The 23667-nt window shown below is 44.1% G+C and overlaps 1 long non-coding RNA gene and 10 other non-coding genes across 13 annotated transcripts; all 11 read right to left on the bottom strand.

Annotated features, from left to right (window-relative positions):
• Positions 1–1239: 1239 nt before the first annotated feature.
• LOC121001892 lies at positions 1240–10343 on the bottom strand. 3 transcript variants are annotated; one of them, XR_005779169.1, is made up of 11 exons: positions 10270–10302; positions 8211–8245; positions 7953–8016; positions 7200–7234; positions 6942–7005; positions 5799–5833; positions 5540–5604; positions 2367–2408; positions 2088–2160; positions 1547–1590; positions 1240–1370 (listed from the first exon to the last, which is right to left on the bottom strand). It is a non-coding gene; the product is annotated as an uncharacterized LOC121001892 (long non-coding RNA). The 3 variants fall into 3 exon arrangements; XR_005779170.1 differs by lacking the exon at positions 8211–8245 and having other exon boundaries at positions 10270–10306; XR_005779173.1 differs by lacking the exons at positions 7953–8016; positions 8211–8245 and having other exon boundaries at positions 10270–10343.
• LOC120987465 lies at positions 1435–1511 on the bottom strand. The gene has a single exon (XR_005776064.1). It is a non-coding gene; the product is annotated as a small nucleolar RNA SNORD34 (small nucleolar RNA).
• Positions 1659–1726, bottom strand: LOC120987476. The gene has a single exon (XR_005776074.1). It is a non-coding gene; the product is annotated as a small nucleolar RNA SNORD50 (small nucleolar RNA).
• LOC120987467 lies at positions 2228–2316 on the bottom strand. The gene has a single exon (XR_005776065.1). It is a non-coding gene; the product is annotated as a small nucleolar RNA SNORD35 (small nucleolar RNA).
• Positions 3658–3725, bottom strand: LOC120987477. The gene has a single exon (XR_005776075.1). It is a non-coding gene; the product is annotated as a small nucleolar RNA SNORD50 (small nucleolar RNA).
• Positions 5666–5755, bottom strand: LOC120987468. Its single transcript, XR_005776066.1, has one exon. It is a non-coding gene; the product is annotated as a small nucleolar RNA SNORD35 (small nucleolar RNA).
• On the bottom strand, positions 5920–5990 carry LOC120987475. Its single transcript, XR_005776073.1, has one exon. It is a non-coding gene; the product is annotated as a small nucleolar RNA SNORD50 (small nucleolar RNA).
• LOC120987470 lies at positions 7067–7156 on the bottom strand. The gene has a single exon (XR_005776068.1). It is a non-coding gene; the product is annotated as a small nucleolar RNA SNORD35 (small nucleolar RNA).
• LOC120987474 lies at positions 7321–7391 on the bottom strand. Its single transcript, XR_005776072.1, has one exon. It is a non-coding gene; the product is annotated as a small nucleolar RNA SNORD50 (small nucleolar RNA).
• LOC120987469 lies at positions 8078–8167 on the bottom strand. The gene has a single exon (XR_005776067.1). It is a non-coding gene; the product is annotated as a small nucleolar RNA SNORD35 (small nucleolar RNA).
• Positions 8336–8406, bottom strand: LOC120987473. The gene has a single exon (XR_005776071.1). It is a non-coding gene; the product is annotated as a small nucleolar RNA SNORD50 (small nucleolar RNA).
• Positions 10344–23667: the final 13324 nt, after the last annotated feature.

The raw sequence follows: 23667 nt of genomic DNA, 5'->3' as shown, positions 1-23667 counted from the left end.
CTCAGTACTCACTGTCACTATGAATGCACTGCAGCGAGCGGCAGCTAGCCAGCCGGCGCGTGACTGATGTCACTAGTAATGCTCCTCCCACTTCAGGGAGCAGGAGCGTTACCAAGTGATGTCAGTCACGCGCCGGCCAGCTAGCTGCCGCAGTGCATTCATTGTGACAGTGAGTACAGAGGCTGGACCTGTTATCAATAGGAGAGATTGTTTCACACACACTAGTAAAATACTTAACACAAAGCCAGTTATGTGCGCGGGGCCCCTTCATATATAATCGCTGCATTTTCGGGTCGACCAAATAGCCATATCGCGATTCGATTTTTTTCGATTTATCGTGCAGCCCTACTAAAAAGCCATAAACACTGAATTCACCTTCCATTGTTCAATGGGAAGTCATGGCTTAGTCACCAGACCAGTGGTTTTCAACATCGAATCTGCACCAAAAACTGAAGATGCCATCTGGAAGGGGCCTTAAAGGGCTTCTGTCACTCCACTAAACTCATTTTTTTTGTCTCCTTAAAATCCTTATGCTGCGATTTCTCAATATATAGGGCTATTACTCAATTTGGTTCAGTAGTTATATAAAAAAAAAGACTTTTATAATATGTAAATTACCTCTCTAGCAGCAGGTAGGGCGGCTACTTGCTGCTAGCAGCCGCATCCTCCATTCATAATGACGTCCCCTCATGTTGATTGACAGGGCCAGCGGACACGCTTGTTCTCTGCTGGCCCAGTCTGCATTTTAAATCTCGAGCCGGTCTTCAGTTGGCGCACTGAGTGGAGGACGCTTGCTCTGCCGCTCCATCCTCAGTGCGCCTGCACCGGGTGTACATGTGATGTCATTGGCGCAGGCGCACTGAGGATGAAGTGGCCGAGCAAGCGTCCTCCCCTCAGTGCGCCTGCACTGACTCAAGACCGGTACGGCGCCGGTGCCAGATTTTGAATGCAGACAGGGCCAGCAGAGAAAGTGTGTCCGCTGGCCCTGTCAATCAACATGAGGGGGGAGTCATTATGAATGGAGGATGCGGCTGCTAGCAGCAGGTAGCCGCCCTACCTGCTGCTAGAGGGGTAATTTGCATATTATAATAGTCAGTTTTTTTTATATAACTACTGAACCAAACTGAGTAATTGCCCTATATATTGAGAAATCGCAGCATAGGGATTGAGAAAAAAAAAATGTTTAGTGGAGTGACAGAAGACCTTTAAAGAAAAACCACAAGTCACAACAACTGACTTTAAATTGCCTTTATTAGGTTCATTCATATCAGAAATGCAAGTACTACATTCAAGACATCTGCTACGTTATCCACATGGCAAAGTCCTTGTTGCTTGAACCAAAATCCATTCACTCACTTCAATCCAAAGCCCTGAAAGAAGAAATAAGTGTATTAGTATTCTACCAATGGCAGGACAGCGCCAACAGATGACTTAATCTGTCTCAGTGTACAAGAATGTTCTCACAGGCATTCAAACAATGTAGGTAAAATACAAAAGCATCATTGACAGATTATACACAAGTTTGTGGGCAAATGCAGTAACTTACCTGATAGAAGCAAAGACTCAAATGCTCCACAATCCTAGGAGACCCTGTAAGGAGGACAGACACCAGTGAGCTCAATTCACAATTAGGAAGTTTAGGCATATTCTGTACACAGAACTCAGCAGTCAGATCCATAAGTAGTGTCATCATACACTCAGGTTCGGGATAGACTCATCATGGTTCTGGCATATGGCCAAGTATAGAAAGCCACAGTGGCAAAGTTTGACTGTTCATACAAAGTGATTAAGACAAAACCAGGTGGAGCCTACACAGAAGTATATTGCCAAAAGAAATTGAGCTTGTACCAAGTGAGGAAATCTTGGGTTTGGCTCACTGACAGGACAAGACTTATGGTCCAAGTCTGTCAAACAAGGCTTGCCTTCTGACCTGATAAATCTTCACTCCTATAGGTCTTAATCTGTCAGAAAGGTTTCACAGATATGTCAACCCTTATAAATTGGACAAGGATGCATCTTACCAACTAGCATACAGTGGTGCCCACCAACACCTATCCCCTACAAGGGACATTTACACCATGGCATACCTGATAAGGAGACCAGCAGCCTCATCTGCCAAACAAGCCCTGTTACAGACAAGGATTTTATGATCCCCAGGACCTAAAATTAAAGAGTCAGAAGTCAATAACCAGTCAGCTATTTTTTTCCAAATATCTACTAAGCTATAGCATAGACATCAGCAAAGCCATCTGGCACTATCGTCAGAGCCTCTTCAGTGAGACTTGGAAGACCATCGTGAGTAAAACATCATTTGCAATGCACAGTTGTTCCACCTCATTAACCTAATACAGGTAGAACAGAATTACCTTTGTCCTTTCACGTCTTTAATCCACAACATCTCCATGGACCTAGAGAAGGTATATAGAAGATTAGACTTGTGATGTCACGTTGGGGGAAGATTCGCACATAACCAACTAGCTGTCGCTGATTTATGCATGGCACTTCTGCAGTGTTCTACAGTACTAGTGAAGTAAAGGGGTTTGGCAATTCTCATTTACACATGGCAGAAACTCCTTTATGGCACGTTTCTGCAGATTTCACCCTTTCCCATGCCAAAAAAAAAAAGAAATCTGTCCAATATGCATCAGTAGTGTTAACAGTTAGCTAGGGCTGGGTAATTGAATTTGATCAATTCACCTTTCTACAACAATACTAATTTAAGAACAGTGCAACCGCAGCAGGCAGTTACACAGAGGCTAAAAAAGTTAACCAATAATTTTCATACATCAGAACTGTGCACCTAAAAACCTGATACAAAAGTTAAGAAAAATGTATGTTTTGGGGGAAAAATAAACCTCACCCTAGTACACTTTTGAAAAAGGGCAGAAACTACTCAAAATAAACCTCACCCTAGTACACTTTTGAAAAAGGGCAAGTGTGTACAGTACAGATCCAATGCACTTTATGGATTTGTTCTACACAACAGGAAAGCCAAGGAAAAACTCTGAGTAGCACTTCTGCCCCTTCATAGTTCAAAGTTTAACCCTTTAAAGGGTTTCTATCAGAAAAAGCATTATGTAGCTGGATGACATTAGCGATGCCCTAATGTCAGCAGAACTATATCTGCCTGCCGCCGCTGGCACAAAATAATGACTTCTAATATGCAAATGAGCCTCTAGGTGCTAGATGCTGCAGCACCTAGAGGCTCTGTCTTCTCACCTTTTGGCAGGCCCTTGTAAAGGGGATTGACATGCTGTCTCCCCCGTGCCTCACAAATCCTGCGCCGTCCATTTTAGTATTAGGCGCAGGCAGTGAGTGAAGGACGGCAGCAGTATAGAGTGTCCTTTCCTCACTGTGCCTGATACTAAAATGGACGGCGCAGGCGCACGGAGGAGACCAAAGATGTCAATCACCTTTACAAGGGCGTGCCAAACGGTGAGAAGACCGAGCCTCTAGGTGCTGCAGCAACGCCACACTAGCACCTAGAGGCTCATTTGCATATTATAAAAGTCATTATGTTCTGCTGACATTAGCACATGGCTAATGCCAGCCAGCTATGTAACGATTTTTCTGATGACACAAACCCTTTAAATAAGCCATAAACCACACTTGAGGCCCATGGCAGATACTACTGCAGCCACATACAGGACTTGGGTGAACTCAGCAGTCAGATCCATAAAGCCGTGTCATCACAGTTCAGGTTCGGGATAGACTCATCATAGTTCAAAAAAAAAAAAAAAAAAAAATTATATATATACACACACACGTCCTTCTCAAAAAATAAGCATATTGTGATAAAGTTCATTATTTTCTGTAATGTACTGATAAACATTAGACTTTCATATATTTTAGATTCATTACACACAACTGAAGTAGTTCAAGCCTTTTCTTGTTTTAATATTGATGATTTTGGCATACAGCTCATGAAAACCCATAATTCCTATCTCAAAAAATTAGCATATCATGAAAAGGTTCTCTAAACGAGCTATTAACCTAATCATCTGAATCAACTAATTAACTCTAAACACCTGTAAAAGATTCCTGAGGCTTTTAAAAACTCCCAGCCTGGTTCATTACTCAAAACCGCAATCATGGGTAAGACTGCCGACCTGACTGCTGTCCAGAAGGCCATCATTGACACCCTCAAGCAAGAGGGTAAGACACAGAAAGACATTTCTGAACGAATAGGCTGTTCCCAGAGTGCTGTATCAAGGCACCTCAGTGGGAAGTCTGTGGGAAGGAAAAAGTGTAGCAGAAAACGCTGCACAACGAGAAGAGGTGACCGGACCCTGAGGAAGATTGTGGAGAAGGAACGATTCCAGACCTTGGGGGACCTGCGGAAGCAGTGGACTGAGTCTGGAGTAGAAACATCCAGAGCCACCATGTACAGGCGTGTGCAGGAAATGGGCTACAGGTGCCGCATTCCCCAGGTCAAGCCACTTTTGAACCAGAAACAGCGGCAGAAGCGCCTGACCTGGGCTACAGAGAAGCAGCACTGGACTGTTGCTCAGTGGTCCAAAGTACTTTTTTCGGATGAAAGCAAAAATCAAGGTGCCAGAGTCTGGATGAAGACTGGGGAGAGGGAAATGCCAAAATGCCTGAAGTCCAGTGTCAAGTACCCACAGTCAGTGATGGTCCACTGTGTTTTATCAAGGGCAGGGTCGATGCAGCTAGCTATCAGGAGATTTTGGAGCACTTCATGCTTCCATCTGCTGAAAAGCTTTATGGAGATGAAGATTTCATTTTTCAGCACGACCTGGCACCTGCTCACAGTGCCAAAACCACTGGTAAATGGTTTACTGACCATGGTATTACTGTGCTCAATTGGCCTGCCAACTCTCCTGACCTGAACCCCATAGAGAATCTGTGGGATATTGGGAAGAGAAAGTTGAGACGCAAGACCCAACACTCTGGATGAGCTTAAGGCCGCTATCGAAGCATCCTGGGCCTCCATAACACCTCAGCAGTGCCACAGGCTGATTGCTTCAATGCGGCGTGGCATTGAAGCAGTCATTTCTGCAAAAGGATTCCCGACCAAGTATTGAGTGCATAACTGAACTTAATTATTTGAAGGTTGACTTTTTTTGTATTAAAAACACTTTTCTTTTATTGGTCGGATGAAATATGCTAATTTTTTGAGATAGGAATTTTGGGTTTTCATGAGCTGTATGCCAAAATCATCAATATTAAAACAAGAAAAGGCTTGAACTACTTCAGTTGTGTAATGAATCTAAAATATATGAAAGTCTAATGTTTATCAGTACATTACAGAAAATGAACTTTATCACAATATGCTAATTTTTTGAGAAGGACCTGTATATGGTTATTAGAGTACAAGCGGGAATCAATGTGACACAAGATCCAATCTGATGGGTCTATGATTAATTAATGCCTCAGTATGGAAGACAAGTATAATACTTGATGCCATGGGTAAAGGCAGACCCACTGATAATGAAGACCTGCTAGCAACTTGAACCAGTCATCTGTAACAGCTCTTCACCCTGGTTAAAGAAAGTAGCTACTGCAAGTTCCTTCATACCTGAAAGTGATCCAGCTCAGTGAGGACATCTTTTATATCTTCTCAGGACCCCTTGGAGATACAACCTACAACATAAAGCTACAGTTACACCTGGGATATATAGTGTCCATGTTGCCTCCAGTGTCATGTAGAGCATCAGTAAAGCCAGTAGGCAATGTCGTCAGAACCTCTTCAATGAGGCTTGGAAGACCATCGTGAGAAAGAACATCACTTGCATTTAATAATCTGTTCACTTAATGAGCAGTGCTGTAAGTCTCACCTCAGATGCTTCATGTGGTACTGCCATGGTTTCATCTACAATTAAAAAAATATAAAGATTATGTATACAAGACAAAGCGTTTAGTCCCTAGAAGCTCCTCTAACCAGACTGAACCACCATGAACTCAGCAGTCAGATCCATAGTAAAGGTGTCATCAGACAGGTCAGGTTCGGGATAGACTCATCATAGTTCAGGTAGATTCAATGCAGTAAACTTGTGAAAACTCAAATTCAATGGTATATTCTAACCCCCAGGCAAGCTTCCCTGTCACCATGGGAGTTATAAGACAACCCCCAACTTCTGAAAATAATTTCTAGTGTTAGAAAGTAGTCTAAAGCTACTTTCACACTAGCATTCGGGGCTCTGCTTGTGAGTTCCGTTTGAAGGCTCTCACAAGTGGCCCCGAACGCATCCGTACTGCCCTAATGCATTCTGAGTGGATGCGGATCCGCTCAGAATGCATCAGTCTGGCAGCGTTCAGCCTCCACTCAGCAAGCAGACACCCGAACGCTGCTTGCAGCGTTCGGGTGTCCGCCTGGCGGCAAACGGATCCGTCCAGACTTACAATGTAAGTCAATGGGGACGGATCAGTTTGAATTTGACACTATATGGCTCAATTTTCAAACTGATCCGTCCCCCATTGACTTTCAATGTAAAGTCTGGACGGATCCAAAGTCTGCATTATATGAGCGGATCCATCTGGGCAGACCCCAGACGGATCCGCTCTGAACGCTAGTGTGAAAGTAGCCTTATACATCGGAAAATACAGTATTTAAAACTATCAGGCTTATGACGGGAGAAACTCAATTACAACACACTAATGTGAGCTACTGGGCGTTATTTAGAAATCGCTCCTGCAGTATTGCCACCAAGGATGGTATGTGTGATGTTGATTGGAGCTCCTGTTCCTCACTGCATCTCCACCCCAATACTGAGAAGAAGTGAAGAGCACACTGACCGCACTGTCCAGTGATCCATGTGCCCCATCACACTCCAGGTGACAGGTTAACACTGGAAGATCCACACACTGGGCTATAGGACCTATATCCACCTCGGCAAACTTAAATTGTTTTTGTCTCACTAATTATTGCACTGAAACCCAAGCCTGGTTAAAGATAGTAGCTACTGCAAGTTCCTTCATACCTGAAAGTGATCCAGCTCAGTGAGGACATCTTTTATATCTTCTCAGGACACCTTGAGATACAACCTACAACATAAAGCTACAGTTACACCTGGGATATATAGTGTCCATGTTGCCTCCAGTGTCATGTAGAGCATCAGTAAAGCCAGTAGGCAATGTCGTCAGAACCTCTTCAATGAGGCTTGGAAGACCATCGTGAGAATGAACATCACTTGCATTTAATAATCTGTTCACTTAATGAGCAGTGCTGGAAGTCTCACCTCAGATGCTTCATGTGGTACTGCCATGGTTTCATCTACAATAAAAATAAAATAATAATTATGTATACAAGACAAAGCGTTTAGTCCTGAGAAGCTCCTCTAACCAAACCGAACCACCATGAACTCAGCAGTCAGATCCATAGTAAAGGTGTCATCAGACAGGTCAGGTTCGGGATAGACTCATCATAGTTCAGGTAGATTCAATGCAGTAAACTTGTGAAAACTCAAATTCAATGGTATATTCTAACCCCCAGGCAAGCTTCCCTGTCACAATGGGAGCTATAAGACAACCCGACTTCTGAAAATAATTTCTAGTGTTAGAAAGTAGTCTTATACATCGGAAAATACAGTATTTAAAACCATCAGGCTTATGACGGGAGAAACTCAATTACAACACACTAATGTGAGCTACTGGGCGTTATTTAGAAATCGCTCCTGTAGTACTGCCACCAAGGATGGTGTGTGATGTTGATTGGAGCTCCTGCATGCTCCTACTTTAGATACTATTGGGTGGAGCTCCTGCTCCTCACTGCATCGCCACCCCAATACTGGAAGTGAAGAGCACACTGACCGCACTGTCCAGTGATCTGTGCCCTATCACACTCCAGGTGACAGGTTAACACTGGAAGATCCACACACTGGGCTATTGGACCTACAGCCACCTCGGCAAACTAACTTAAATTGTTTGTCTCACTAATTGCACTGAACCCCAAGCCTGGTTAAAGATAGTAGCTACTGCAAGTTCCTTCATACCTGAAAGTGATCCAGCTCAGTGAGGACATCTTTTATATCTTCTCAGTACACCTTGAGATACAACCTACAACATAAAGCTACAGTTACACCTGGGATATATAGTGTCCATGTTGCCTCCAGTGTCATGTAGAGCATCAGTAAAGCCAGTAGGCAATGTCGTCAGAACCTCTTCAATGAGGCTTGGAAGACCATCGTGAGAATGAACATCACTTGCATTTAATAATCTGTTCACTTAATGAGCAGTGCTGGAAGTCTCACCTCAGATGCTTCATATGGCACTGCCATGGTTTCATCTACAATAAAAACAAAATAATTATGTATACAAGTTACAAGCCAAACAGTTTAGTCCTGAGAAGCTCCTCTAACCAGACTGAACCACCATGAACTCAGCAGTCAGATCCATAGTAAAGGTGTCATCAGACAGGTCAGGTTCGGGATAGACTCATCATAGTTCAGGTAGATTCAATGCCGTAAACTGATTGTCGTTTTACACTGGGAGCCATTCTGGGCTACCATTATAATAAAACCAAGACCGCAAAATATGCGTCTAATCACAGCACCCACCCAAGGAGAGGTCAAGCAGTCAGCCACCAAATACCAGCTTTGGGAGGTTTAATCAAAACCTTAAAGGGCTTCTGTCAGCCCACTAAATCGTTTTTTTTTGTTTAATAATAATCCCTACACTGCGATCTCTGCATACACAAGTTAAATAATCATTTCTGTTCAGTAGAATTTGCTAAAAAGCGATTTTAAAAATATGCAAATTACCTTGCTACCAGTAAGTAGGGCAGCTACTTGCTGGTAGCAGCCGAATCCTCCAACCCTAATGACACCCCCTCCACACTGTGATTGACAGGGCCAGGGAATGGAATCGTTCTCTGCTGGCCCTGCCTGTTAGCATTCAAAATCTGGCGCCTGCGCTGCGGCCGTATGTATCTTCAATCTGCGCAGGTGCACTGAGAGGCGGCCGCTCTCTCCTCAATGCGCCTGCGTAGATGTGACATCATCCGCGCAGGCGCATTGAGGATGGAGCGGCCGAGCGAGTGGCCGTCTCTCAATGCGCCTGCGCAGATTGAAGATACATACGGCCGCAGCGCAGGCGCCAGATTTTGAATGCCGACAGGCAGGGCCAGCAGAGAACGATTCCGTTCCCTGGCCCTGTCAATCACAATGCGGAGGGGGCGTCATTAGGATCGGAGGATGCGGCTGCTACCAGCAAGTAGCTGCCCTACTTACTGGTAGCAAGGTAATTTGCATATTCTAAAAATCGCTTTTTAGCAAATTCTACTGAACAGAAATGATTATTTAACTTATGTATGCATAAATCGCAGTGTAGGGATTAGTAAAGAAAAAAAAAAAAAAAAGGTTTAGTGGGCTGACAGAAGCCCTTTAACTTTAAAGTTATGTCTGTAGAGTCAGAAGACTCCCCCACAAAAGAATCAGACTACCTTGCTTTTAAAGATTTTCACACTGACAGCCAATCCTCAGCTGACTGACCACAGTACTAGAGACAGCCCCCAACTATCCTGAAGATAAGTCACAAACTCCCAGACAACCCCTTTAAGACACCCATCCAGACTGAAGGGAAGCATAGCTTTTTCAGCCCCCTGTGACCACCATTTTACTGTGCTTCACACCATGTGCCATCGATTCCAGGGGTTCACATGCAGGGACCAGAGCACAATAAAGATGGCAGTTACACAAGAGCCAGGGAGCAGGTAACGAGGGAAGATTTAGAGCCAAATACTAAACAACCCCTTTAAGGGGCAATGTTGATAAGTTTTCTCTTCTAGGTGTTGCCCCCAATGTCTGATAGGTGGGGACCCCACACTGGAACAAGCAGCTCTTTAGGTCAGAGCCCACAAAGTGAAGGGGGGTGCAGCACACGGCCATTTTCAGCAGTCCCACTAAAGTGAGTGGGATCACACAAAGCAAGCTGTCAGCACTCCTATAGTAATGAATGGACACTGGGGGCATATACTCGGAATACACCCCCAGTGTGAGGCGAGGCGAGGCGAGACAACCCCCCCCCCCCCCCCCCCCCCATGATCCCCAAAACATGGAAATAAAAGCACTCCACTTAAATTCTATTCAGCCCTAACCTTGGAGCAGGCAGGTACAGCTCTAGCTGCAGGGAGGGAATTCCACTAGTCTCAGCCAAAAGGCCTGCACTCCTAATGTAGCAGTGCTGGGTGGATCAGCCCCGCTCTCACATGCAGCTACTTCGCCTAAGCAGGAGCGTACCGCAGGAAACCCGGCTCCGCTACATTGTACGGAGACCTATAAAAAAAAAAACAGGACCACAAGCGCCCCTCACCTTCCCCGGGAGCATGCTGCAAGCAAAGAGGACCTCCCCTAGGCGCGAATCGCCTTAAAGCTCCCAATGAGCGGAAATGAGCTCATCACCTGGCAGTGGGCGTGGCTTTCCCCCGTTACGGTAATAGGGTGAAGCCTGGACTAGCGCGGCCATTATTGGAATCTGTGGGCGGTTCCTCGGAACTGACGTCACTGGAGAAACACTAGAGGAACAACCCATAGACAATTAGACACCACCATAATACACAGCGCGCGCCCCCAACATACAACCAGATATACCCCCTTCCCTCTGCATCCACAACCACCCCCCTGCTATTTCAGTGTACAATCCCTCACAGCACATCCCCGACAATTTCAGTACAAAATAAGTTACTAAATTAGTAAGGTTCTGCGTACTTCTACTGCAGGTCCAAGCCATTGCCCTAGAGGTGTGTGGTTCATGTCGGTAGTAGCCGCCATATTTATGAAGCTCAAGCAGCTGCTGAGCCTTAGTTCTTGGGAACATAAGCAGCAGGTCCTCGTGTGGTTTTCCTGTAGCAGTTTTTCATGCAGATGTACTACAGTATATTCGTGTCAGGGATATTGGGGCACTGTTATTTATGTACTGAAGCTAATGTTCTGCCACTGAAAGACAGAAGCCATCTTTTTGAAGTCCATGTACTGCATGTTTCTTCACTTTGTTTCAGAAAATATATATGGGGTGAATGAGATTCAGGGATCTCTTCTGGCACTTTTCCAATTAGAGTTATGAAGGAGATCAGTGGCAAGTTTAATCCATGCAGATGAATGTGGCACATGAGCATGAGGGTGGATACTGGCACACAATCTTCAGGGCCACCATTAGATTAGTAAAGGCCCCTGAACAAATAATGGCGGCGGCACGTATTTTTCTTTTCCCTTTCTCTCTCTCTGCCAAAAGTAAAATAAATAAAGTTTCAAGCTAAAAAAAAAAAACATTATCCCCCTATTAACCCCTTTGTTATTGAAAAACTCAAAGAAATAATAAAAAAAAAAAGGTACACATTTGGTATTGTGTTCGTGACGACCAGCACTATAAAAATATGCCATTATGCTGTCGGGTGTACACTATTTTACTGTATATATAGGGGCAGGTATAGAATGTAACTGTCCCTATGTACAGTAGAGGAGCTTCTCCCTGCATTACCAGTAGCGAGCGCTTCTCTCTCAGCGGCTTGTTCAGTATACAGCACGCCAGAGTACGGGAGAAGTGATAGCACTGGCCACACTAGAAGGAAGTGTAGATATTTATATATAAGGGTCCATTCACACGTCCGCTTGAATGGGTCTGCAAAATTGCGGAGCCATTCATTTCAATGGGGCCGAAAAAGATGTGGACAGCACACCGCATGCTGTCCGCATCTGTAGTTCCGCTCCGCGGCCCCGCAAAAAAGATGGAACATGTCCTATTCTTGTCCGCAGACACGGACAAGAATAGGCATTTCTATCCCAGGGCCGTCCATGTGCGGTCTGCAAAACACTTGCGGATGTGTGAATGGACCCTTAGGCCCCTTTCACACAAGTGAGTTTTCCGCGCGGGTGCAATGCGTGAAGTGAACGCAAAGCACCCGCACTGAATCCTGACCCATTAATTTCAATGGGTATGTGTACATGAGCGTTTTTTTTCACGCATCAGTTCTGCTTTGCGTGAAAAAATGCAGCACGTTCTATATTCTGCGTTTTTCACGCAGCCCTGGCCCCATAGAAATTAATGGGGCTTCAGTGAAAAACGCATTGTATCCGGAAGCAAGTGCGGATGCGATGTGTTTTTCACTGATGGTTGCTAGGAGATGTTGCTTGTAAACCTTCAGTTTTTTATCACGCGCGTGAAAAACGCATCAAAACGCATTGCACCTGCGCAGAAAAAACTGAACAACTGAACACAAATGCAGACAAAACTGACTGAATTTGCTTGCAAAATGGTGCGAGTTTCACTGAACGCATCCAGAGCCAATCCGTGACGCTCGTGTGAAGGAGGCCTTAATATACTGTATATTATCATCTATAGTTAGGACTGTATTATCCTGTCACGCCTTGCCCTGTGAATGTGCGGAGGTCTGTCAGACTGGCTGCACATGTCTGACTTCTCTGTTTTGATTTGGGTTTGAGCTGGATCCACCTTCCCTCAGGTGTACTGGGTTTCATTGTTAGTGAGGCTATTTATCCCTTCCCCCAGTGACCTGTGTGGGTTATAGATTTTTCTTGGGAGTTCTTGATGTGTGGTGATTGTCTGCTCCAACTCTGCTCAAGATAAGTACTCTCCGTTATTTCCCTTTGTGTGTTTTATCTAGGCCTCTAGGGAGATGCTTGCTTCCTCCTGGTCTGAAGAAGCAGGTTGCCTCTTCTCTTTTCCCTGCTGCTTAGGGTTTGCCCAGGGTGTTTAGGTTTAGGCACGAGGGCATGTGCATATCCACCATAAGGGTATGCACATGGGCACAGCAGTTTAGGGAAAGCTCTTAGGGATCGCTAGAAGGTGACCCTTTTCTCCCTAGCTTTTGGGCCTAGTCGTTTGTTCTGTTTGTTTTCCTGTGTTTGGTTATTTCCCCACTTACCTACCTATCATGACATATCCCCACTGGGGATCGACCAATATAGATTTTTTAGAGCCGATACCGATAATCTGTGAACTTTCAGGCTGATAGCCGATAACTTTTATACCGATATTCCCTATTCGCCCTAACAGAGCTCTATTAGGGTGAATAGGATCTTACACTGTCCCTGCTGCCCTGTGCATAGTAGACACAGCAGCAGGGAGCTCACCATGGCAGCCAGGGCTTCAGTAGCGTCCTGGCCGCCATTGTAACCGATCGGAGCCCCGCGATTACACTGCTGGGGCTCCGATCAGAACTGCCACCAATGAAATTACTTAGGTTAGGGGGGGGCCCTGTGGCCACTGCCTCCAATGACTTTAATACTGGGGGGCGCACTGCGCCACCAATGATAATTAACCTTTAATACAGATACAGGAGGCGGGTACAACCGGCACCCGCCTCCTGTATTTGTATTAAAATTGTCATTGTTGGCACAGTAGCCAGGCACCTACTATGCTGGCTGCTTGACTCTGGGGAGGACACTCAGGAGGAGGAGGCTGCTGTCGTTCGCCGAGCACACTAGCTGAGACGGCGCAGCGGTAAACTCTCCCCTGTCACTCCTCCTGCTCAGGGCTGTGGAGTCGGTAGATAAATGCTCTGACTCCTCAGACTCTCGACTTTTCCCAGTAGCATGGGGGCAAATGACACACTTTAATACTAACTTATCGCTAATAAATGATTGACACCAACAATATAGTGGAGGAAATGGCCGCTGAGCTTTATTAACCACTTCAGCCCCCAGTGCTTAAACACCCTGAAAGACCAGGCCACTTTTTACACTTTTGACCTACACTACTTTCACCGTTTATTGCTCGGTCATGCAACTTACCACCCAAATGAATTTTACCTCCTTTTCTTCTCACTAATAGAGCTTTCATTTGGTGGTATTTCATTGCTGCTGACATTTTTACTTTTTTTGTTATTAATCGAAATTTAACGATTTTTTTACAAAAAAATGTCATTTTTCACTTTCAGTTGTAAAATTTTGCAAAAAAAACGAGATCCATATAGAAATTTTGCTCTAAATTTATAGTTCTACATGTCTTTGATAAAAAAAAAATGTTTGGGTAAAAAAAAAATGGTTTGGGTAAAAGTTATAGCGTTTACAAACTATGGTACAAAAATGTGAATTTCCGCTTTTTGAAGCAGCTCTGACTTTCTGAGCACCTGTCATGTTTCCTGAGGTTCTACAATGGCCAGACAGTACAAACACCCCACAAATGACCCCATTTCGGAAAGTACACACCCTAAGGTATTCGCTGATGGGCATAGTGAGTTCATAAAACTTTTTATTTTTTGTCACAAGTTAGCGGAAAATGATGATTTTTTTTTTCTTACAAAGTCTCATATTCCACTAACTTGTGACAAAAAATAAAAACTTCTATGAACTCACTATGCCCATCACAAAATACCTTGGGGTCTCTTCTTTCCAAAATGGGGTCACTTGTGGGGTAGTTATACTGCCCTGGCATTCTAGGGGCCCAAATGTGTGGTAAGGAGTTTGAAATCAAATTCTGTAAAAAATGACCTGTGAAATCCGAAAGGTGCTCTTTGGAATATGGGCCCCTTTGCCCACCTAGGCTGCAAAAAAGTGTCACACATCTGGTATCTCCGTACTCAGGAGAAGGTGGGGAATGTGTTTTGGGGTGTCTTTTTACATATACCCATGCTGGGTGAGATAAATATCTTGGTCAAATGCCAACTTTGTATAAAAAAATGGGAAAAGTTGTCTTTTGCCAAGATATTTCTCTCACCCAGCATGGGTATATGTAAAAAGACACCCCAAAACACATTCCCCACCTTCTCCTGAGTACGGAGATACCAGATGTGTGACACTTTTTTGCAGCCTAGGTGGGCAAAGGGGCCCATATTCCAAAGAGCACCTTTCGGATTTCACTCGTCATTTTTTACAGAATTTGATTTCAAACTCCTTACCACACATTTGGGCCCCTAGAATGCCAGGGCAGTATAACTACCCAACAAGTGACCCCATTTTGGAAAGAAGACACCCCAAGGTATTCCGTGAGGGGCATGGCAAGTTCCTAGAATTTTTTTATTTTTTGTCACAAGTTAGTGGAAAATGATGATTTTTTTTTTATTTTATTTTTTTCATACAAAGTCTCATATTCCACTAACTTGTGACAAAAAATAAAAACTTCCATGAACTCACTATGCCCATCAGCGAATACCTTGGGGTCTCTTCTTTCCAAAATGGGGTCACTTGTGGGGTAGTTAGACTGCCCTGGCATTCTAGGGGCCCAAATGTGTGGTAAGGAGTTTGAAATCAAATTCTGTAAAAAATGACCTGTGAAATCCGAAAGGTGCTCTTTGGAATATGGGCCCCTTTGCCCACCTAGGCTGCAAAAAAGTGTCACACATCTGGTATTGCCGTACTCAGGAGAAGGTGAGGAATGTGTTTAGGGGTGTCATTTTACATATACCCATGCTGGGTGAGATAAATATCTTGGTCAAATGCCAACTTTGTATAAAAAAATGGGAAAAGTTGTCTTTTGCCAAGATATTTCCCTACCTCAGAAAGATGAACATTATCGGATCTAAAAAGGCAAGGCAAAAAACACTCAAAGTCTGAATGCCTATAGCTAAACCCACCCACTAAAGGGAGAAATTTTTCAAGGGCCCTATTCACTCTTTTTCGGATTTTCTCCATAAATTTACCATCCCTCCCAGACCAAACTAAGCGAGGGACAATTTCTGAAAAAACTAAATTAGTACTAGGAAGACTATGATGTAATAAGCACAAAATACAAATGTGATAGCACTCTGCAACCAGCATTCTGCCCTGACTATGCTGGATGAGGCATTGGTGTACATTTTGGCCAAAGCGTAATAAGCCACTCACCACGTCAAGGTCGCCTCTATGGAGTGGTCCCTAACACTATTTCCTACCTGTTTATGGGCCATGATAGCCACACAAAGTCCAGGGAATGCAGGCTAGCATGCACGCCAAGCACACTCTATGTATTTTGCGTTTGTATATGTATTTTGCCATAGTGATGTGCACCACATACAGGGTTGTGCTGACTCAATCACCCACATTTTTTCTTTGTAGTATATATTGGAGGCGTGGCGATCTCCATGCAGTCATGCACACCTGACCAGCTAGTCTGCCCTGGAGGCTGGTTTTAAAGTCAGTATAAAACTGAGTCTGCTTATATAGAACCTACCAGTAGCCATTTGGCTCCAGGAGAAGTATATGGTGGGCTCAGCATGCATGTTGGTACTTGCATCCCTGGATCTGATGAAAGCTGTAATGGCACTGGACGGGGTTAAAAGTAGAGTGTGCTTGGCATGCATGCTAGCCTGCATTCCCTGGACTTTGTGTGGCTATCATGGCCCATAAACAGGTAGGAAATAGTGTTAGGGACTACTCAGAGGCGACCTTGACGTGGTGAGTGGCTTATTACGCTTTGGTCAAAATGTACACCAATGCCTCATCCAGCATAGTCAGGGCAGAATGCTGGTTGCAGAGTGCTATCACATTTGTATTTTGCGTTTGTATATGTATTTCGCCATAGTGATGTGCACCTACATACAGGGTTGTGCTGACTCAATCACCCACATTTTTTCTATGATGTAATAAGGCCAGGTCCCTCTTCATGACCCATAATAACTCACAGGTCCTTATCCTACCTAAATCATTTCCCCCAAGATGAATGATAATCAGATGAGGAACAGGCCATTTTTTAATAAGCTTATTAATTTCATTCATTAACCCTTTCCAACACATCCCTCTAATACCCTGCCAAAGAATAAGAACTTCAGATGTATTAAAAGACAAATTCTCTGAGTATATTCTTTTTTCAGCTCGCTTCTAAGCCCAAAACACAAATGAATGTCCCACAATCCAAATCACAAACTGACTCCCTGCAAAAATAGAAAAACATTCAGACTGGTAGCATTAAATCCGGTCTAACATAAATTTTAAATCTATTCGATTCCCATCTCCCAATTCTTTTAACTACTGAATCATCTAGCCCAAACCTGGCAGCCTCCGTCGCAGCACCTATCCTAAATGAATGTGACTAGAATTTCGCAGAACTAAGCCCCAACTTCCCCAAACATTTTTTCAAAATTGCGTTAAACTGAAATTTAGTGAGAGGGGAGGAATCCTGGTGCATTAAAAAGGAACCACACTTAGGCTACATTCACACGTCAGTATTTTTCTATATCCCGATTTTCGGTCCGCTTTTTGCGGATCCGTTGTTCCTGAAAATGTTTCCGTATGTCATCCGTTTTTTGCGGATCCGCAAAAAACGGAAACATGTATAAATTTCAATAAGCAAATAAAGTTGTTTGGATTTCTTTGAAAAAAAATTGAAAAAAAAAAAGTGAATAAAAGTTTATAAAATAAATATTTAATTTCCAGGAACGGAATCCGCATAAAACGGATGACATACGTACTGACATACGAATGTCTTCCGTTTTTTGCGGATCCATTGACTTTGTATTGTACCAGGATCCGATTTTTGCGGAAAAGAATAGGACAAGTTTTATATTTTTTCGGACATACGGAACAACGGAAACGGACAGCACACATTGTGCTGTCCGATTTTTCTCCAGGACCCATTGAAAATGAATGGGTACAGAACTGGTCCAGATCTGTTCCGCATAAAACGGAACAGATCAGGAAAGAAAAAACGGACGTGTGAATGGACCTTTAGCGGGATGAATCTCATACAGACACCTTACCAATTTAACCGGACAAAATTCAGAACCCACCCAAGAATGTAATCTAACTACCTGACCCCTACCATACTGATCAGTTTTTGACCTCCTAACAAAAATCTCAACTTTATCGTTAATTACCACAACATCAGAAAACTCCAAACCTGACACTCTATTACGGCTCGCCGCAACCAACTCACTAACCCTAAAAGCCCCGAAAAAGGCTAACACAAAAGCTGTACGAAAAAGCAATACTTCACCCTGGTCCTTACACACGTCACACAAAACTTTACAAAGATCTCCCAGTAAAGAGATAGAAATTGGCCTCCTAGCAACCAACTTACAAACACCTTTCTTGTAACCCTTCAATGCCTGCTTAATCTGACCCCGCAGTTTCTGAAAAAATGAAACACCAGCCACTACTTTCGCAACAGATGAAGCCGCCAATTTTCTATTAAATAAGCTAGTAACAAACAATACACCGCAACTTAAAACATCCCCTTTAATATCTATTGAGCAAGCATTTAAAAAATACCACCAATCCCGCCATGCAGCAGAGTAAGCTGCCCATGTTCTCGGGGCTAAGGTCCTCTCAATAGCTTCAGACATCAGTCCTAAATCAAACCCCACAGATGTTGAGGACACGGGCTCCCATCCAGGTCCGCCTCCGGAGCTAATTCGCGGAATCTCAGGAACTGTAAACGAGATAAAGAATCAGCCAACACATTAGATGACCCTACAATATATTTCGCTTTGATCCATATACGGTATTAAACTTCATACAAAACAGAACTAAATGCCTTAATAATTTCACAACTACATCACATTTGGACGAAAGAGTATTGACCGCAAAACAAACCCCTTTGTTATCCGTGTGTAATAAGATCCTCTTATCCTTAAAATCATAGCCCCAAAGAACAACAGCGACAATCACGGGAAAAAGCTCTAATAGAACAATATTCCTTGTGAGTCCATTATCAACCCAAGAAGCTGGCCACCTCTCAGCCGACCATTTACCGTTCCAGAAAGCCCCATATCCACAGCTACTGGCCGCATCCGTAAATAAACCCAAAGCGTCTGAACTCAAATTCCTCTTGCCAACAACTAGAACCATTAAATTCCTGGAGGAATTCTAACCAAACACCCATATCCTCCTTCAAACATTTAGTCAACCGAATATGGGAATTAGGAGACTTTAGGGGCTTCTGTCACCCCACTAAAGTCATATTTTTTGGGCTAGTTAAATTACTTATATTGCGATATATGAAAATATAATGGTCTTACTTACTTTGATTCAGCAGTTTCTTCTAAAAACGAAGTTTTATAATATGTAAATTAGGTCTCTACCAGCAAGTAGGGCGGCTACTTGCTGGTAGCAGCTGCAGAAAACCGCCCCCCTCATCGTGTTGATTGACAGGGCCAGCCGGGATCTCCTCCTCCGGCCAGCCCTGTCGGCATTTCAAAAATCGCGCGCCTGTGTTCATTCGGCGCAGTGCGCCTGCGCCGATGACGTCTTCTATTTCGGTGATGTCATTGGCGCAGGCGCACTGAGGGAGTTCTGAGGAGGCGAGCCTCATCTCAGAGCGCCTGCGCCGAATGAACACAGGCGCGCGATTTTTGAAATGCCGACAGGGCTGGCCGGAGGAGGAGATCCCGGCTGGCCCTGTCAATCAACACGACGAGGGGGCGGTTTTCTGCAGCTGCTACCAGCAAGTAGCCGCCCTACTTGCTGGTAGAGACCTAATTTACATATTATAAAACTTCGTTTTTAGAAGAAACTGCTGAATCAAAGTAAGTAAGACCATTATATTTTCATATATCGCAGTATAAGTAATTTAACTAGCCCCAAAAAAAAAAATGACTTTAGTGGGGTGACAGAAGCCCTTTAACCACCTCCGGACCGCTGTACGCACAGACGCGTCCTGGAGGTGGTTGATTCATTCCTCCTGGACGCGCCGGCGCGTCCTCTCGCGAGACGCGAGATTTCCTGTGAACGCGCGCACACAGGCGCGCGCGCTCACAGGAACGGAAGGTAAGAGAGTTGATCTCCAGCCTGCCAGCGGCGATCGTTCGCTGGCAGGCTGGAGATGTGTTTTTTTTAACCCCTAACAGGTATATTAGACGCTGTTTTGATAACAGCGTCTAATATACCTGCTACCTGGTCCTCTGGTGGTCCCATTTGTTTGGATCGACCACCAGAGGACACAGGTAGCTCAGTAAAGTCCCACCAAGCACCACTACACTACACTACACCCCCCCCCCGTCACTTATTAACCCCTTATTAGCCCCTGATCACCCCTGATCACCCCATATAGACTCCCTGATCACCCCCCTGTCATTGATTACCCCCCTGTCATTGATCAACCCCCTGTAAAGCTCCATTTAGACGTCCGCATGATTTTTACGGATCCACTGATAGATGGATCGGATCCGCAAAACGCATCCGGACGTCTGAATGAAGCCTTACAGGGGCATGATCAATGACTGTGGTGATCACCCCATATAGACTCCCTGATCACCCCCCTGTCATTGATTACCCCCCTGTCATTGATCACCCCCCTGTAAAGCTCCATTCAGACGTCCGCATGATTTTTACGGATCCACTGATAGATGGATCGGATCCGCAAAACGCATCCGGACGTCTGAATGAAGCCTTACAGGGGCATGATCAATGACTGTGGTTATCACCCCATATAGACTCCCTGATCACCCCCCTGTCATTGATTACCCCCCTGTAAAGCTCCATTCAGACGTCCGCATGATTTTTACGGATCCACTGATAGATGGATCGGATCCGCAAAACGCATCCGGACGTCTGAATGAAGCCTTACAGGGGCATGATCAATGACTGTGGTGATCACCCCATATAGACTCCCTGATCACCCCCCTGTCATTGATCACCCCCCTGTAAAGCTCCATTCAGACGTCCGCATGATTTTTACGGATCCACTGATGGATGGATCGGATCCGCAAAACGCATCCGGACGTCTGAATGAAGCCTTACACGGGCGTGATAAATGACTGTGGTTATCACCCCATATAGACTCCCTGATCACCCCCCTGTCATTGATCACCACCCCTGTCATTGATCACCACCCCTGTCATTGATCACCCCCCTGTCATTGATCACCCCCCTGTCATTGATCACCCCCCCTGTCATTGATCACCCCCCCTGTCATTGATCACCCCCCTGTCATTGATCACCCCCCTGTCATTGATCACCCCCCTGTCATTGATCACCCCCCTGTCATTGATCACCCCCCCTGTCATTGATCACCCCCCTGTCATTGATCACCCCCCTGTCATTGATCACCCCCCTGTCATTGATCACCACCCCTGTCATTGATCACCACCCCTGTCATTGATCACCCCCCTGTCATTGATCACCCCCCCTGTCATTGATCACCCCCCCTGTCATTGATCACCCCCCCTGTCATTGATCACCCCCCCTGTCATTGATCAACCCCCCTGTCATTGATCACCCCCCTGTCATTGATCACCCCCTTGTAAGGCTCCATTCAGACATTTTTTTGGCCCAAGTTAGCGGAATTATTATTTTTTTTTCTTACAAAGTCTCATATTCCACTAACTTGTGACAAAAAATAAAATCTCACATGAACTCACCATACCCCTCACGGAATCCAAATGCGTAAAATTTTTTAGACATTTATATTCCAGACTTCTTCTCACGCTTTAGGGCCCCTAGAATGCCAGGGCAGTATAAATACCCCACATGTGACCCCATTTCGGAAAGAAGACACCCCCAGGTATTCCGTGAGGGGCATATTGAGTCCATGAAAGATTGAAATTTTTGTCCCAAGTTAGCGGAACGGGAGACTTTGTGAGAAAAAAATAAAAAATATCAATTTCCGCTAACTTGTGCCAAAAAAAAAAAATTTCTATGAACTCGCCATGCCCCTCATTGAATACCTTGGGGTGTCTTCTTTCCAAAATGGGGTCACATGTGGGGTATTTATACTGCCCTGGCATTCTAGGGGCCCCAAAGCGTGAGAAGAAGTCTGGTATCCAAATGTCTAAAAATGCCCTCCTAAAAGGAATTTGGGCCCCTTTGCGCATCTAGGCTGCAAAAAAGTGTCACACATCTGGTATCGCCGTACTCAGGAGAAGTTGGGGAATGTGTTTTGGGGTGTCTTTTTACATATACCCATGCTGGGTGAGATAAATATCTTGGTCAAATGCCAACTTTGTATAAAAAAATGGGAAAAGTTGTCTTTTGCCAAGATATTTCTCTCACCCAGCATGGGTATATGTAAAAAGACACCCCAAAACACATTCCCCAACTTCTCCCGAGTACGGAGATACCAGATGTGTGACACTTTTTTGCAGCCTAGGTGGGCAAAGGGGCCCATATTCCAAAGAGCACCTTTCGGAATTTACTGGTCATTTACCTACTTACCACACATTAGGGCCCCTGGAAAATGCCAGGGCAGTATAACTACCCCACAAGTGACCCCATTTTGGAAAGAAGACACCCCAAGGTATTCCGTGAGGGGCATGGCGAGTTCCTAGAATTTTTTATTTTTTGTCACAAGTTAGTGGAAAATGATGATTTTTTTTATATATTTTTTTTTTTCATACAAAGTCTCATATTCCACTAACTTGTGACAAAAAATAAAAACTTCCATGAACTCACTATGCCCATCAGCGAATACCTTGGGGTCTCTTCTTTCCAAAATGGGGTCACTTGTGGGGTAGTTATACTGCCCTGGCATTCTAGGGGCCCAAATGTGTGGTAAGGAGTTTGAAATCAAATTCTGTAAAAAATGACGAGTGAAATCCGAAAGGTGCTCTTTGGAATATGGGCCCCTTTGCCCACCTAGGCTGCAAAAAAGTGTCACACATCTGGTATCTCCGTATTCAGGAGAAGTTGGGGAATGTGTTTTGGGGTGTCTTTTTACATATACCCATGCTGGGTGAGAGAAATATCTTGGCAAAAGACAACTTTTCCCATTTTTTTATACAAAGTTGGCATTTGACCAAGATATTTATCTCACCCAGCATGGGTATATGTAAAATGACACCCCAAAACACATTCCCCAACTTCTACTGAATACGGAGATACCAGATGTGTGACACTTTTTTGCAGCCTAGGTGGGCAAAGGGGCCCACATTCCAAAGAGCACCTTTCGGATTTCACTGGTCAGTTTTTACAGAATTTGATTTCAAACTCCTTACCACACATTTGGGCCCCTAGAATGCCAGGGCAGTATAACTACCCCACAAGTGACCCCATTTTGGAAAGAAGAGACCCCAAGGTATTTCGTGATGGGCATAGTGAGTTCATGGAAGTTTTTATTTTTTGTCACAAGTTAGTGGAATATGAGACTTTGTAAGGAAAAAAAAAAAAAAAAAAAAATCATCATTTTCCGCTAACTTGTGACAAAAAATAAAAAGTTCTATGAACTCACTATCCCCATCAGCGAATACCTTAGGGTGTGTACTTTCCGAAATGGGGTCATTTGTGGGGTGTTTGTACTGTCTGGGCATTGTAGAACCTCAGGAAACATGACAGGTGCTCAGAAAGTCAGAGCTGCTTCAAAAAGCGGAAATTCACATTTTTGTACCATAGTTTGTAAACGCTATAACTTTTACCCAAACCATTTTTTTTTTACCCAAACATTTTTTTTTTATCAAAGACATGTAGAACAATAAATTTAGAGCAAAATTTATATATGGATGTCATTTTTTTTTGCAAAATTTTACAACTGAAAGTGAAAAATGTCATTTTTTTGCAAAAAAATCGTTAAATTTCGATTAATAACAAAAAAAGTAAAAATGTCAGCAGCAATGAAATACCACCAAATGAAAGCTCTATTAGTGAGAAGAAAAGGAGGTAAAATTCATTTGGGTGGTAAGTTGCATGACCGAGCAATAAATGGTGAAAGTAGTGTAGGTCAGAAGTGTAAAAAGTGGCCTGGTCTTTCAGGGTGTTTAAGCACTGGGGGCTGAGGTGGTTAAGACCCCTAGTTGAAAAATATAATCTACTAGAAAAAACTCTACCTATGGGGATAACCCTGGAAGCAAAATTAAGAGACCCAAGAAGAGATTGCATTTCTCTAAGAGTACATTTTTTCTTACTTAAC

Source organism: Bufo bufo, chromosome 1, assembly GCF_905171765.1.
Source record: "Bufo bufo chromosome 1, aBufBuf1.1, whole genome shotgun sequence".
Taxonomy (NCBI): Eukaryota; Metazoa; Chordata; class Amphibia; order Anura; family Bufonidae; genus Bufo; species Bufo bufo.
This window is presented reverse-complemented; position numbering and strand designations above follow the sequence as displayed.